Raw genomic sequence first — 13,798 nt, 5'->3', positions numbered from 1 at the left:
AAAAGGTTATGACAATTATGAGCGTTAGCACTTTTCGGAAAACTGAGCTTTTTGGGGAAACGGGGTTTTCGGGGAACTAGCATTCTGAGAACAGGCTTTGGGAGAACGACATTCGGGAAAGTAGCAGAACCAGATTATGCAATCCCAAGCTCCATGTCTGTATGATTTAATAAAAATCACATAAGAACCTTGAAGCTCATTCTTTGATTTCCGAAAAGCAGCGTTTTTGGAGAATGTCCGAAAAAAAAAGTTACACTTTTCAATTTTTCAAAATGGCCTATTTTTAAATTTTAATAATATTGTTTGGATTAAACTCGATATAATTCGAAAATAGCTTCTTGTAGAGAAATTATTCATATAATCAGAATCATTTCAAGATGCCTACTGTATCATCAGAACGTATTTATTTTGACAAAAAAAAACAAAATTTTGAAAATCGACCAAAAGTTGTTCTTAGAAAAACTTTTTTATTAAAAATTTCTCCATCATGAAACTTTGTCCCAAACATCTGTATACTACCAAGATTCTATGGTGAAAATTTGAAAAATATCAAAAATGGGGTTTTGTGTTATTTAAAATTAAAGTCTTATTTTCGATTTTTTTATGAAAATAAATAAATTATTTTTTCAGTGTATATTTTTTTCTTATAGTCCAAACGGTTTACTACAACTTCTTCATAGAACATTTTTCTCTAAAATCAACAGTTAGAATTTTTCAAATAAGTTACGTGCAAAAATTTATAGGCCATTTTCAAAAGTTACACTTGAGTCAAAATGATCAATTTTTCTATGGAAAACGTTTATTCTATCATACCAAAAACATGTGCAAAATTTAATCCAAATCGAAGACTATCGAGGTCGATTTTTATTTTTTTTCGACTCATTCTGGATGGAATTCGTCATCAGTAGCTGTACAACAGTTTATTCAGCCAAAATCTGCTGTTCAACTCTTATTCCACCAAAATGTTTGTTGGGAACACATAGTTGTTTTTTTTTCATTTTAGGTATTATATGAATAATTATCTTATGAAGATCCGTATTTTGGAAATCCACCAAAATTTGGCATAAATATGGGTACAGAAACGCAAAAAGTTAAGCAAAAGCATGTACGGATCAAGTTTAACTCTGTTTGAGAAACTAATAACTGCTTGGAAAATAGATGAGTAAGACAATAAACTCTGAAATATTTCTAAAAACTGTTTGTTATGTTGTTATTTTTATTTTTTACTGGTGTTGAAAATTATGTGCCAATTCCCCATTTCCTAAAATACGTGACAATTCGAGCATTTTCCATAAAACGACGGGACAGTCCGTCGAGGGGAAGAAAACGGTACTGTCCCGTTAAATACGGTACGTATGGTCAGCCTACCGAAGTAGTGATGCTAATCAACCGAAAGGAAGTGCAGCATGCGAGAACATCGGTTGGACAGTGTACCCTCGACTCAAATCGGGAAGTCAGATACCTGGGAGTGATGATCGATGATCGGCTGAGCTTCAACAGCCATGTCGATTATGCATGTGAGAGGGTCGCGAAGGTGATATCAGCTCAATCCCAGATCATGCCCAACAATTCAGCGATCAGCAGCAGCAAGAAGCGACTGCTGGCGAGCGGGACTACATCGATACTTAGATACGCTGGCCACGTGTGGATGACAGCACTGCAGACGAAGAGAAACCGCTCCCAGGCTGAACAGTACGTTCAAACTGATGGCCATGTGTGTGTCGAGTGCGTATCGTACGATATCATCGGAGGCAGTCTATGTGATTGCAGGATTGATCCCTATAAGCCTTCAACTCGAAGAGGACAGCGAGTGTTACAGGGACCGAGGCGCACGGGGAATTCGGCAAAGAGCAAGAGATGAAACCATGAAGAAATGGCAACAGCAGTGGGATAGCGCTGAGAACGGTAGATGGACTCACCGACTAATTCCGTGCCTGTCGATGTGGGTAAACAGAAAACACGGAGAAGTGAATTTCCACTTGATGGAATTTTTATCTGGTTATGGCTGCTTCAAGAAATACGTGAATAGGTTTGGACACACAAGGCCGCCGTTATGCACCGGGTGCGACGATGTGCGATGTGGGACGCGGTAAACAGGACAATCGTCCAGATAATGTCTCTGTTACAACGGAGATGGCGAGAAGAGTCATTGGGGCAGCCGGAATCGTCGGATCGACGAGTCAGTCTGTTGGATCGAGCATATAAAGGAGACCAATGGGCGCGACCGGATTAGGCTAGAACTTCCGCCGGAGACTAGACCGAGTAGAGCGGGCGTAGCGTAGTATCGGTAATAAGTCGTTGAGGCGCCTGCAAACCGGAAATCATTCTCCAACCGGAATTGCTGGACCTACCCCGGCACTTAACCGACCAACTTCACGTCGGATTAGGCTATGTCCTTCCGCCGGGGACTAGTTGAGTAGATTGCAAAACAGCACCTGCTAATAGTTGTTATTAGAACGCTTTTCTGCCCCTCCTCTGTATCATAATCAAAAAATCAAAATAGTTTTTAGAAGCTTACACAACTGCACCGGTACCGTGAGGCGGTGAAGTGGATGAGCTATTGCTTCCCAACCGGCGCTGTTGAACGGATTCTTCACATCTTAAGTGACAACCGCGCAGTAACGGATACCGATCTTGTTATACTTACTTGCCACTACAGCTGTCTGAACGACCATCTGGGTAGCGTCCAAAGTAGATTTATCTTTCCTGAATCCAAATTGGTTGTTGGCCAGGCCGTCCGAATCTCCGTTTACGGTACTAGCCTGTTGAGGATCAACCTCTCCAATAACTTTCCCGTCGTATGTATGCCGACGGGTCACCTGGTGGTTTTCCGCATTTGGTAGTAACACCAATTTCTGTTGCTTCCATATATCCGGGAAGATTCCTTCATCAATACAACGCACTTCTGAACATGTCTGGATCTGCGTTGACTGCCGCTTTTAAGGCTTGACCACTTCCCCCAGGGCACCTGGAACCTTCTATAGAGTGGTCTATGTATCTAATGGTTCTGGATATGTTGCTGGAAACATCATTTTTAAGGTTAGCGCCCACTTGGATATAGTTCCGGATAGTATTTACATAATTGGGAATACAAACATGACTGACAATGTTTTCCGGAACCATTTTACGGAAATGGTCATATTTCTGAAGATTTCGAACCAATCTTGATGCGTCCGGCGGCATTCAACCTCCTATTAGTTCTAGTTTCTAGGAAAATAGTAAACATCTATCCAACTTTACGCCGCTCAAAAATACAAACGACAGAAAAAATGACATTTTGACATGACCTCGGAAGATCCGGAACATCTCCGGTATCCAGTGGCCAATATGCATGGCCAAGCAAGTTCCTAAAAGTAGACCAAATTTGCCGTCGGATGCTTCCGGATGCATCCAATTTCATCAATTTTTCATAAAGTTATGTGCATTTGAATTTAGGCAAAATTTTGCCTATCTCAATCATTTTGCCTATCCCCTGTACATCGATTATCGATCGCAGCAACTCGGGCGACTTCTCTTGGGGCGCTATGGCACCTTTGGTCTTAGCCATTACCACTCTGTAGGCGTCACCCCATGGACTACCCAAGTAACCATGGAGCATTATATAATTGCATATATAATGCAGCTGCATTGCCGTAAGCCTACCATTAAAGTAGTTTAAAAGTGGAAAAGGGCACTTTTACAGTTAAATTAATGCAAAAAGGACGATAAAGCAATGAAGCAACTTATAAAGTAATATTAATGCAGCAGTACAATTTATAAATTGATGTTAGTGCATTGATACATTTGTAATGTAGGCTTAATGCTATATTGCTTGACAGCTCTTGAAATTTGTTGAATAAAAGCAATGTTGCATCAATGGTGTTGATATGCAGTAGAATACGTGCAATGTAACAACATCCGACAAACGGTTTGTCCCGCGACAAACAGTGCATCGGATGCTCCATTTATCCTTACTATGCACGCGTGATGAGCTGTTCGAATCATGCTTCTGCAAGAGCAACGGCCCTCTTAGACCATTCAAATACTATGCTGTTAGTCGCTAGAGCCGATTTTTTTCCATCCTTGCTTGTGGTTACTTGGGTAGAATTGACACTCTGGCATAGACTATCAAAGCATGCCCGTTTTCGACTCTTGATTTCCTTTTTGAGAGCTAACTTAGCCTGTCTGAATGCTGCACCGCGTTCTTCTCTGTGTGATTCTGTGCGTGCGAGTTGCGTTCTTCGTATTGTCCGAAGGAAGATTGCTCGAAGATTTGCAATTGATTCGCACCACCAGTACACCGGCGGCCTGTTCTCTCTGAGAGGGTCTTTTCTCGACATGGAAGCATCACACGCTTGTGATATCAAAGCAACTAGCTCTTCACCGTTGAGGTCCAGAGTATTCCGTTCGTGCCTCAGGGCTTCAGTGAATACTTCACCGTCGAAACGCGCTGTTTCCCAACAACGGGCTTGGGTCGAGTTACATCGTACTGACCTCCGCCTGCCAGGCATTGTACTATAGTGAATCGATTGATGATCGCTATGTGTATCACTGTCATGGACGCGCCAGTTAATGGTACCTAGGACTACAGAATGTCACGTTGATTATCGATACTGCACCATGTCTGCAGAAGGTACTCACTGTACCCACATTTGCTAGCTCTACATTTGATGCAGCCAAGGATTCCAATAATAGTTGGCCTCTTTGACTGGTGCAGCGGCTACCCTGACTCCACTGCCCATGCAGTCACCAACTACTGGCTGCCGATTAGCTAGTTCGGCTATCATCCTGTCGACCATGTGGGAAAATTCCTCAATCGACCACCTAGAGGGCGCGTAACACCCCCTTAAGGCCGGTTTGCTACTGACAAGAAAAGGAATCGCCTATCTCGATGCGTGGAAAATTTCTCCCAAGAAATGGTCAAGAAAATCACTTTTTTCTGATCGCAGTACGCAGTTGAGAAGAAATGTCACTTCAAAGGGGGCTCTCTGTAGGAAATTTCTTGACCCTTTCAGTCAAGGAATTTCTTTACTTTTCTTGAGCGAAACAGCATACTTAGCTTTAGACTTGATGAATTTCTCTTATAAAGCTAGGTATGCTGTGCCGCTCAAGAAAAGTAAAAAATTCTGCTCAAGAAATTTCCTACAGTGAGCTCCATTTGAAATGACTTTTCTTTTCAACTGCGTATACACTGAGAAAAATGTACACGTCAAGATCGTGTGTTTTACTTAAAGATTTGCGCAATGAGGAAAACCACATGATTTGAGTGTGGTAGCCATATGGATTTCGTCATTGACTTCACGGTATAATAACATGTGTATCAACATTAGGTGGTCATGTGAAACAAACATGAATGCCCAAAAGTTAAATCATGAAAACCAACTGATTTGCTTGTTGAATTCGAAATGTAGTGGCTTTAGATAATCATGTGTAATAGAACATGAATGTCAGAAGACTGAAAGAAGAAATTTGATAGAGAACTCTTGCTCCCCAAAATATGGATTCGAGGCTCCTCTGCTTGTCGCAAAGCTCACTTGAAGGTTTTTTTTCCAAACAAGTGAGTCAGCAACAAGCGGAGCGCCGCGAACCCATATTTTGGGAAGCCCGGGATTAGCATATTTAATTTTATTCGAAGCTGAAAGCGAGGAAAATCTGTTAGTGGAATCCGATTTTTCTTTAACACCGGACATTATATCCAATGCTGGAAGTAATGCATTTTATTTATAGAAAATTAGAATGAACTCCTCATCTTCACTCGGACATCTTCACTAATAGAAAGAAAAACGAATCCGCAAATTTTCCTCTAACACTTTCAGCTTCAGAATTTGCTTCTTCTCTTTCGAACGTGATGATGACTGTCGCACGACACGAGGTCCGACCGCAATTTAGTTCGCTATGGATTCACTCAACAACAACAACACAGACAATTTAAAAATTTTAACACGGAAATCGACAGCATGCTCATTGAATTCAAATCGACCAACTTGAACACTGAATCGACCAACACTGAATCCGTGTTGGGTGATGATCTATGCACCCGTAGGTTGACGCATATGAATTTGAAATGGAAAGCTTCAGGAACTTATGTGGAAAACTATGGAATTCATGTTGTCGGTTGATGAATCAGTTCATGAAGCAAAACTAAAGAATTGAATGTGTAACACACACGAAGTTGGTAAGAAAATCACAACAAATCGATATAGACGTTCATGAATCGATACATAATTTTAAACACACGGATCAAACGTGTGGATTTTTATCAGTGTACTGCGATAAAAAAATGCTTTTCTTGAGTATTTCTTGCAAGAAATTTCCCACGCATCGAGATAGGCGATTACTTTTCTGTTGAAGTGCATACTTCGCATAACTTCACAATAGCTTCCAGGACATATGAACAAATTTGGGGAGTAGGGTACCGGTACCAATGGTTGTAATGTACCAGTAGATTGGACTATGGAATAAAACGTAATTTTTCGATAAAAACGTCCTGATTTATTTTTGGTGGATAGATCGCCTCTAGTTTAGTCGATTTGCCAAATTTCAGCTTTTTATTTTATCAAAAAGCCATAAAAATAATTAAGTTTACGCAAAAAATTTGCTCCCTTGCACCAATAGTTGCCATCGTGCTCCAGTGGATCGTGGATCCAACGTGGATCAACGGATACTTACTTATTTGGCTTTACATCAATTATCTTGATAAAGCCTCGCCAACAATATTTCGCCAATTCCCTCGGTTCATGGCCGCTTCTCTCCATCCTCGACTGTGACCCACGCTCTCCAGGTCCTGGTGTACCTGGTCAATCCACCTAGCTCGCTGCGCCCCACGCCTTCTTGTTCCGACCGGATTCGTGGCGAACACCATCTTTACAGGGTTGTTGTCCGGCATTCTTGCAACATGCCCTGCCCAGCATATCCTTCCAGCTTTAGCTACCTTCACGATACTGGGTTCGCCGTAGAGTTGAGCGAGCTCGTGGTTCATCCTTCGCCGCCACACGCCGTTCTCCTGCACGCCGCCGAAGACTGTCCTTAGCACTCGGCGTTCGAAGACACCAAGAGCTTGCAAGTCCTCCTCGAGCATAGTCCACGCCTCATGCCCATAGAGGACTACCGGTCTTATGAGCGTTTTGTACATCGTGCATTTGGTGCGGGGGTGAATCTTTCTTGACCGCAGTTTCTTCTGGAGCCCATAGTAGGCACGACTTCCGCTGATGATGCGCCTTCGTATTTCCCGACTAACATTATTGTCAGCCGTCAACAAGGATCCGAGGTAGACGAACTCGTCCACCACCTCGAAGGTATCCCCGTCTATCGTAACACTGCTTCCTAGGCGGGTCCTGTCGCGCTCAGTTCCGCCAACCAGCATGTACTTTGTTTTCGACGCATTCACCATTAGCCCGACTCTTGTTGCTTCGCGTTTTAGGCGGGTGAACAAATCTGCCACCGTTTCAAATTTTCTCCCAATTATATCCATGTCGTCCGCGAAGCAAACAAATTGTCCGGATCTCGTGAAAATCGTGCCTCGACTGTTAAGTTCGGCACTCCGCATGACACCTTCAAGCGCAATATTGAACAACAGGCACGAAAGTTCGTCGCCCTGTCGTAGTCCCCGCCGAGACTCGAACGAACTGGAGTGTTCGCCCGAGATCTTCACGCAGTTTTGCATACCGTCCATCGTTGCTCTGATCAATCTTGTGAGCTTCCCGGGAAAGCTGTTCTCGTCCATGATTTTCCATAGCTCTATGCGGTCGATACTATCGTATGCCGCCTTGAAATCGATGAACAAATGGTGCGTAGGGACCTGGTACTCACGGCATTTCTGGAGGATTTGCCGCACGGAAAAGATCTGGTCCGTTGTCGAGCGGCCGTCGATGAAACCTGCTTGATAACTTCCCACGAACTCGTTTGCTATAGGTGATAGACGACGGAAGAGAATCTGGGATAGCACTTTATAGGCGGCGTTTAGGATGGTGATTGCACGATAATTTTCACACTCCAGTTTGTCGCCCTTTTTGTAGATAGGGCATATAACGCCTTGCTTCCACTCCTCCGGTAGCTGTTCCGTTTCCCAGATTCTGACTATCAGCCGATGCAGACAAGCGGCCAACCTGTCCGGGCCCATCTTGATGAGTTCGGCTCCGATACCATCCTTGCCAGCGGCTTTGTTGTTCTTGAGCTGTTGAATGACATCCTTAACTTCCCCCATCGTGGGAGCTGGTTGGTTTCCACTGTCCGCTGTGCTGACGTAGCCATCGCCTTCGTTGTCCTGACCTTCTGTGCCTGTGTTCTCTGCGCCATTCAGGTGTTCATCGTAGTGCTGCTTCCACCTTTCGATCACCTCGCGTCCGTCCGTCAAGATGCTCCCATCCTTATCCCGGCACATCTCAGCTCGCGGCACGAAGCCTTTGCGGGATGTGTTGAGCTTCTGATAGAACTTCCGCGTTTCTTGAGAACGGTACAGCAACTCCATCTCTTGGCATTCCACCTCTTCCAGGCGGCGCTTTTTGTCCCGGAATAGGCGGGTTTGCTGTTTCCGCTTCAGTCTGTATCGTTCCACGTTTTGCCGCGTACCATGCTGCAGCATTGCAGCCCGCGCTGCATTCTTCTCCTCTAAAACCTCCTGGCACTCCTCGTCGAACCAATCGTTTCTTGAGCTCCGTTCCACATATCCGATAACGCTTTCGGCAGCGTCGTTAATGGCTGCTTTGACTGTCCTCCAGCAGTCCTCAAGAGGGGCCCTATCGAGCTCGCCCTCATCCGGCAACGCTGCCTCAAGATGCAGCGCGTACGCATTGGCGACATCCAGTTGTTTCAGCCGCTCGAGATTGTACCGGGGCGGGCGTCGGTACCGTACATTGTTGATGACGGATAGTTTTGGGCGCAGTTTCACCATCACCACCCGCATAAATAAGAACCATACTTGTACTGTTTCTAAAATTATCCACAACCATTTGCGACAATACATGTACTGTTTCGTATAATACTCAAAATAACAATATATCTACCGAACCACAAACTGTTTTGACAAAATGGCAAATGGTGTTTGAAAAAATAATAATATGGGGAATAGGCTGTTAAGTTATGTAACCATTCAAAAATGCCAATTTTCCGGAACATTTTTTTCTGTTTACAGTTCAAGAAATGGTTGAGATACTATCCAGTTTTTCGCCAATTTACTGTATTGCAAACAGTGTTGAAACAGTTGAACTGTAAAGTCGTAATAAAACAGATAACGTACATGTAATAGTTGATTTGTGGTGTGTTATAGTAATGGAATTACAAGCAATACTGTCCTGTTATGTGTTTACCATACACATTACTTGTTTCATTGCCTTATTCGAAATGAAATGAAAAAATGGAATAAAATGAAAACGTCGTGTATTATTTAGAAAGCTATTATTCTAACGACTTCACGGTTGGTTTTAATCAATAAATAATAAAGCATTAAACTGAAGCACTTTTTATAAAATAACAATTTTTTGGCACTAATCATACTCGCGCTATTGGCGGACCGGTTTGACTACGGCTGCTTCTCCCTAGGCAGGACATCCGGTCATTTTGTGGTAGTCGGGTTCATCGGACCTAAAATGTACGTAACCGTTAGATAATGTTCAACTCGGTTACATATAGGTTTACACAATCTTACCAAGTTTGGATGGTTTTCGGGAGATTCCAGTCACATAGTTGCTTGCACTTCCCTTAAAACAAGCAGCAGCAAGCGGCGTAAGCGTAATAATCATCCTACCTCGAAGTTTCTGTGGACGATAGCCGCTGAAGTTGCATGTTTTGAGAATGTTCTTTTTTCTTCTCTCACCACGGATTAGTTTGAGCACTATTCAATTTAATTTGGCCTGAAGAAAAACTACTTTTGTGGCATTTTCCATCCTACAAACGGATTAAGTTTTGTTGTTTTAGTCTGAAAATTGACAGAAACACGCAGACTGCGGAGATACACACGCTTGAAACTTTTTACAAGGGTTATGATTTTCGAAGACAAATTAACACCTTTTTAGCATTCTATCTTTTCGATCATTAACAGAAGTTAGTATCTTTTCATAAAAAAAAAAAACATAAATATTTGACGAATCTTGCGTGTCATATAAAAAATTGAATGAATAATTCTCGCATAACTTATGATCTCACCCTAAAAGCCATTGGTAACCATGTGTGTAGTTCGTTGTTTCTGAGAATTTTAATGGATTTACACGTTATTTAACAACTCTATGGTAGAGAAAGGATCATTCCCTACCTGCCAGTGGTATTTGTTTGTATGCTTATTCATTCAATTGCTCAGAAACAACGAGCTACACACGTGGTTATCAATGGCTTTTAGGGCGTTATCTCAGATTATGCGAGAATTGTTTGTAACTGACACAATCAATGTATGTTTTTATTGAAGTGCCAATAACGAAAATCAATGTGTTCAGCAATTTGACAAACTGTTTAAAATAGGTAACATATATTAAAATGCACTTGTATTTTTTTTTTACAAAGACGAACAATTTTTCAGAAGGTTATCTTACATTGTCGCTATTTCACACGAGTTTGCAGTGCCAAATAATTTAACAATTTGCATACACTTTAATTTATTGTCACTATTTGACATTCATTATTCAAATAGCCTTTTATGGTTCAAAGTTTCAAAATCTATATTGTTCAACGTAAAACCGACTATTTGTGATACACTTACATCACCAGTTAGAACAATCATACTGTTTGGAATAGAAGGCAAATGGTATTTTGCTATGCGGGCAGGTAGTGGTCGGAGTCAATGTTGGCGCCACGATAGGTTCTGACGTCGGTTATGTCGGAGAAGTGCCGTCCATCGATCAAAACGTGGTCGATTTGCGATTCTGTCTGCTGAGGTGATCTCCAGGTGTACCGATACGGGAGGCTGTGCTGGAAATAGGTGCTACGAATGGCCATGTTCTTGGAGGCGGCAAAATCTATCAGTCGTAGGCCATTATCGTTCGTCAGCCGGTGGGCGCTGAACTTTCCAATCGTCGGTCTGAACTCCTCCTCCTGGCCAACCTGAGCGTTCAAATCTCCTATGATGATCTTGACGTCGTGGCTTGGGCAGCGGTCGTACTCGCGTTCGAGCTGCGCGTAAAATGCGTCCTTGTCATCATCAGTGCTTCCGGAGTGTGGGCTATGCACGTTGATTATGCAGAAGTTAAAGAATCGGCCTTTGATTCTTAACTTGCACATTCGTTCATTGATCGGCCACCACCCGATCACGCGCCTTTGCATATCACCCATCACTATGAAAGCTGTTCCCAGCTCGCGTGTGTTGCCGCAGCTCTGGTAGATGGTATGATTACCTCTAAACGTTCGCACCAATGCTCCTGTCCAGCACACCTCCTGCAGCGCTACGATGTCGAAACCGCGGGTCTTCAGTACATCGGAGAGTATGCAAGTACTTCCAATGAAGTTGAGAGATTTGCAGTTCCACGTACCGAGTTTCCAATCGCTAGTCCATTTTCGTCGCTGTGGTCTTTGCCGATTGTTCCGGTCCGTATTCTCTCGTTGACGTTCCTGTGCTGATGTGTTTTTACGGTTGGCTTGCAGGGCCTGACACCAACCCCCTAGATTTCCGGAGGACCATTCCCCCTAAATGTTCGGAGGGCCATAGTGCGCAGTTTAGCTTAGAGTCCTTCTCTGGCACTCGGACGATGATCAGCCGCCCCTGACATGGGGAACAGACGCTGTTGTGAGCCGCTCCTAACGTGAAGTACAGACGCTCCAGGTTTGCAAAAGCAAACCCCCCCTTCCCTGTCAGCATACGACCAAAGTTCCCACCGTGGGTTGGTTACCCGATCTTCCCCAAGGTTACTCGTACCCCGGCCAGTACCACGAGGAGGTAGGGATAGGAGTTGCTGGGCAAGAGGCTAAGGACCGCACAGAGGGGTCTATTTTATTCCTGCAGGTACGCGAGGTACCAATGGTACGCCATGCCCAGCCATTTACCGCGCCGTGGATCAACGGATGGAAGCAGTTTTTAAAATGGATGTATAAATATGAAGAAAAGTTTTAGAGATGATCTTTATGCTTCATTCGAAAGATATTAGTTGCTGTTCGGAGGGAAAAATGTGAAACCTATGTAGAAATTAACCATTTAGTTTAAAATTCCTTGTACCTTTGCCGAACGTCTACTACTGGAGCACTAGCGCAACTACTGGAACACGTGTACCAACAGTGGCTCAAGCGATTTTATGTTAAAAAAAATAGTTTTATCCCTGTAACTTCAGATTTTTACAACCTGATTTCATTCATATAAAAACGGCCCATGGTAACCCTCAACCATTATTGGTACAAGCGCCCTTGCTGAGGCAAGGATTGCAGTTCTAATGGGAACAATGAGTGCCTCACATCTTATTCCAGTTGGATCGCTTTCATGTAGTGGGTTTGGTCGGTGCATCAATGTTCGATAACTTTTTTTTTTCAAATAGATACCTGCAAATTATATCTATTCATTTACTGGACCTACAAATTAGTTTTCTCTCTAATCAAATATTATTCTGTTACTCTATACTACATAAACACAGTGATGATACGCCGGCAAAACAAACGAGCATGGAAGGGAGAATAGGCCAAAATGTACATTTCTTTTATCTCATCATAGGTATTTAAAAAATGTTTATGCTTCTTTTTAGCATTACGTCCTTACTGCAGGGCCTGCTTCAAAAATTCATGTTTTGCTTTACAAACATATAACTGAAATCTACTTTAACTTATTTGTCATAATTTATTGTTCAAAATTATTAACATCGTAACACCATATTTTGAAGAATATTCGAAATTATAACATAATTTGAACCTTTTAACCCATATCAGGGGCCTTCCTTTACCGAGTGGTGAGGTCCGCGGATTCAAAGCAAAGCCATGATTAAGATGCCTGGGTTCGATTCGTAATTGGTTCAAGGTCTCTTCGTAATGAAAATTTGCTTGACTTCCCTGGGCATTGTATGTTCGTGTCTGCCACACGGTATACGAATGCATCGGGGGCCTAGATAGTCGTAGCGGTAAACGCGCAGCTATTCAGCAAGATTAAACTTTTTTTAGATTTCTGAACTGAAAGCGTAGAATTTCTTCGGTTTTCCATTGTCAATCGATTGATTCGACTAAGGGTAAGCATATTATACAACCAGTGTCGTGGAGTCGCTAAACGATAAAAAATGCCGGGTTTCCAAAATATATACTTTGAGAATCTAAAATGTATTGGTGTCTCCAAAATAATGAAAAACAGTGCTTCACAATTCAATTATTTCCGACGTTTTTCGGATCCTATATGACCGTATGGGCATTTTTATCTCGTAGTGGAAATGTTCTCTACATTCTGGCATGTTCGTTGACTTGGTTACGCTGTGCAATTAATTAATTGAGACAAAAACTAAATTCACTTCCTTAGGGGGTCCAAAATACGACCGTTACCCTATACCATTGTCAAAAATAGTCTTCAGTACCAAAATACATTTTTCACATTTCAAATTGTTCCCCATAAAAACTAATATTTTGTCCTGCGTCTACTACAAAAAAAATACAAAATATAAAAAAAGACAGAAATGAAATAAGCGGTGAATGGCATTCTTACGGTATTTAAAAATATATTATCCACAAATTAAACGAGTTTTTATATTTTAGGAACGATTTACCTATTATTATTTTAAGAATGATTGAACTTTCTTTTGATGCAAATTTTAATTTATTAATATTTTAAACGTACATCATCTAGTGCCCTGTTCATTTGGTGCTCCATTCCCCAGCAAATATTACAAATACAATCCAAACCTCGACGCATATGCTGTATAAATGACGCATGGCC

The sequence above is a fragment of the Aedes aegypti genome, chromosome 2 (assembly GCF_002204515.2).
Source record: "Aedes aegypti strain LVP_AGWG chromosome 2, AaegL5.0 Primary Assembly, whole genome shotgun sequence".
Taxonomy (NCBI): domain Eukaryota; kingdom Metazoa; phylum Arthropoda; class Insecta; order Diptera; family Culicidae; genus Aedes; species Aedes aegypti.
The sequence above is the reverse complement of the archived record's forward strand: the minus strand, read 5'-3'. Positions refer to the sequence as shown.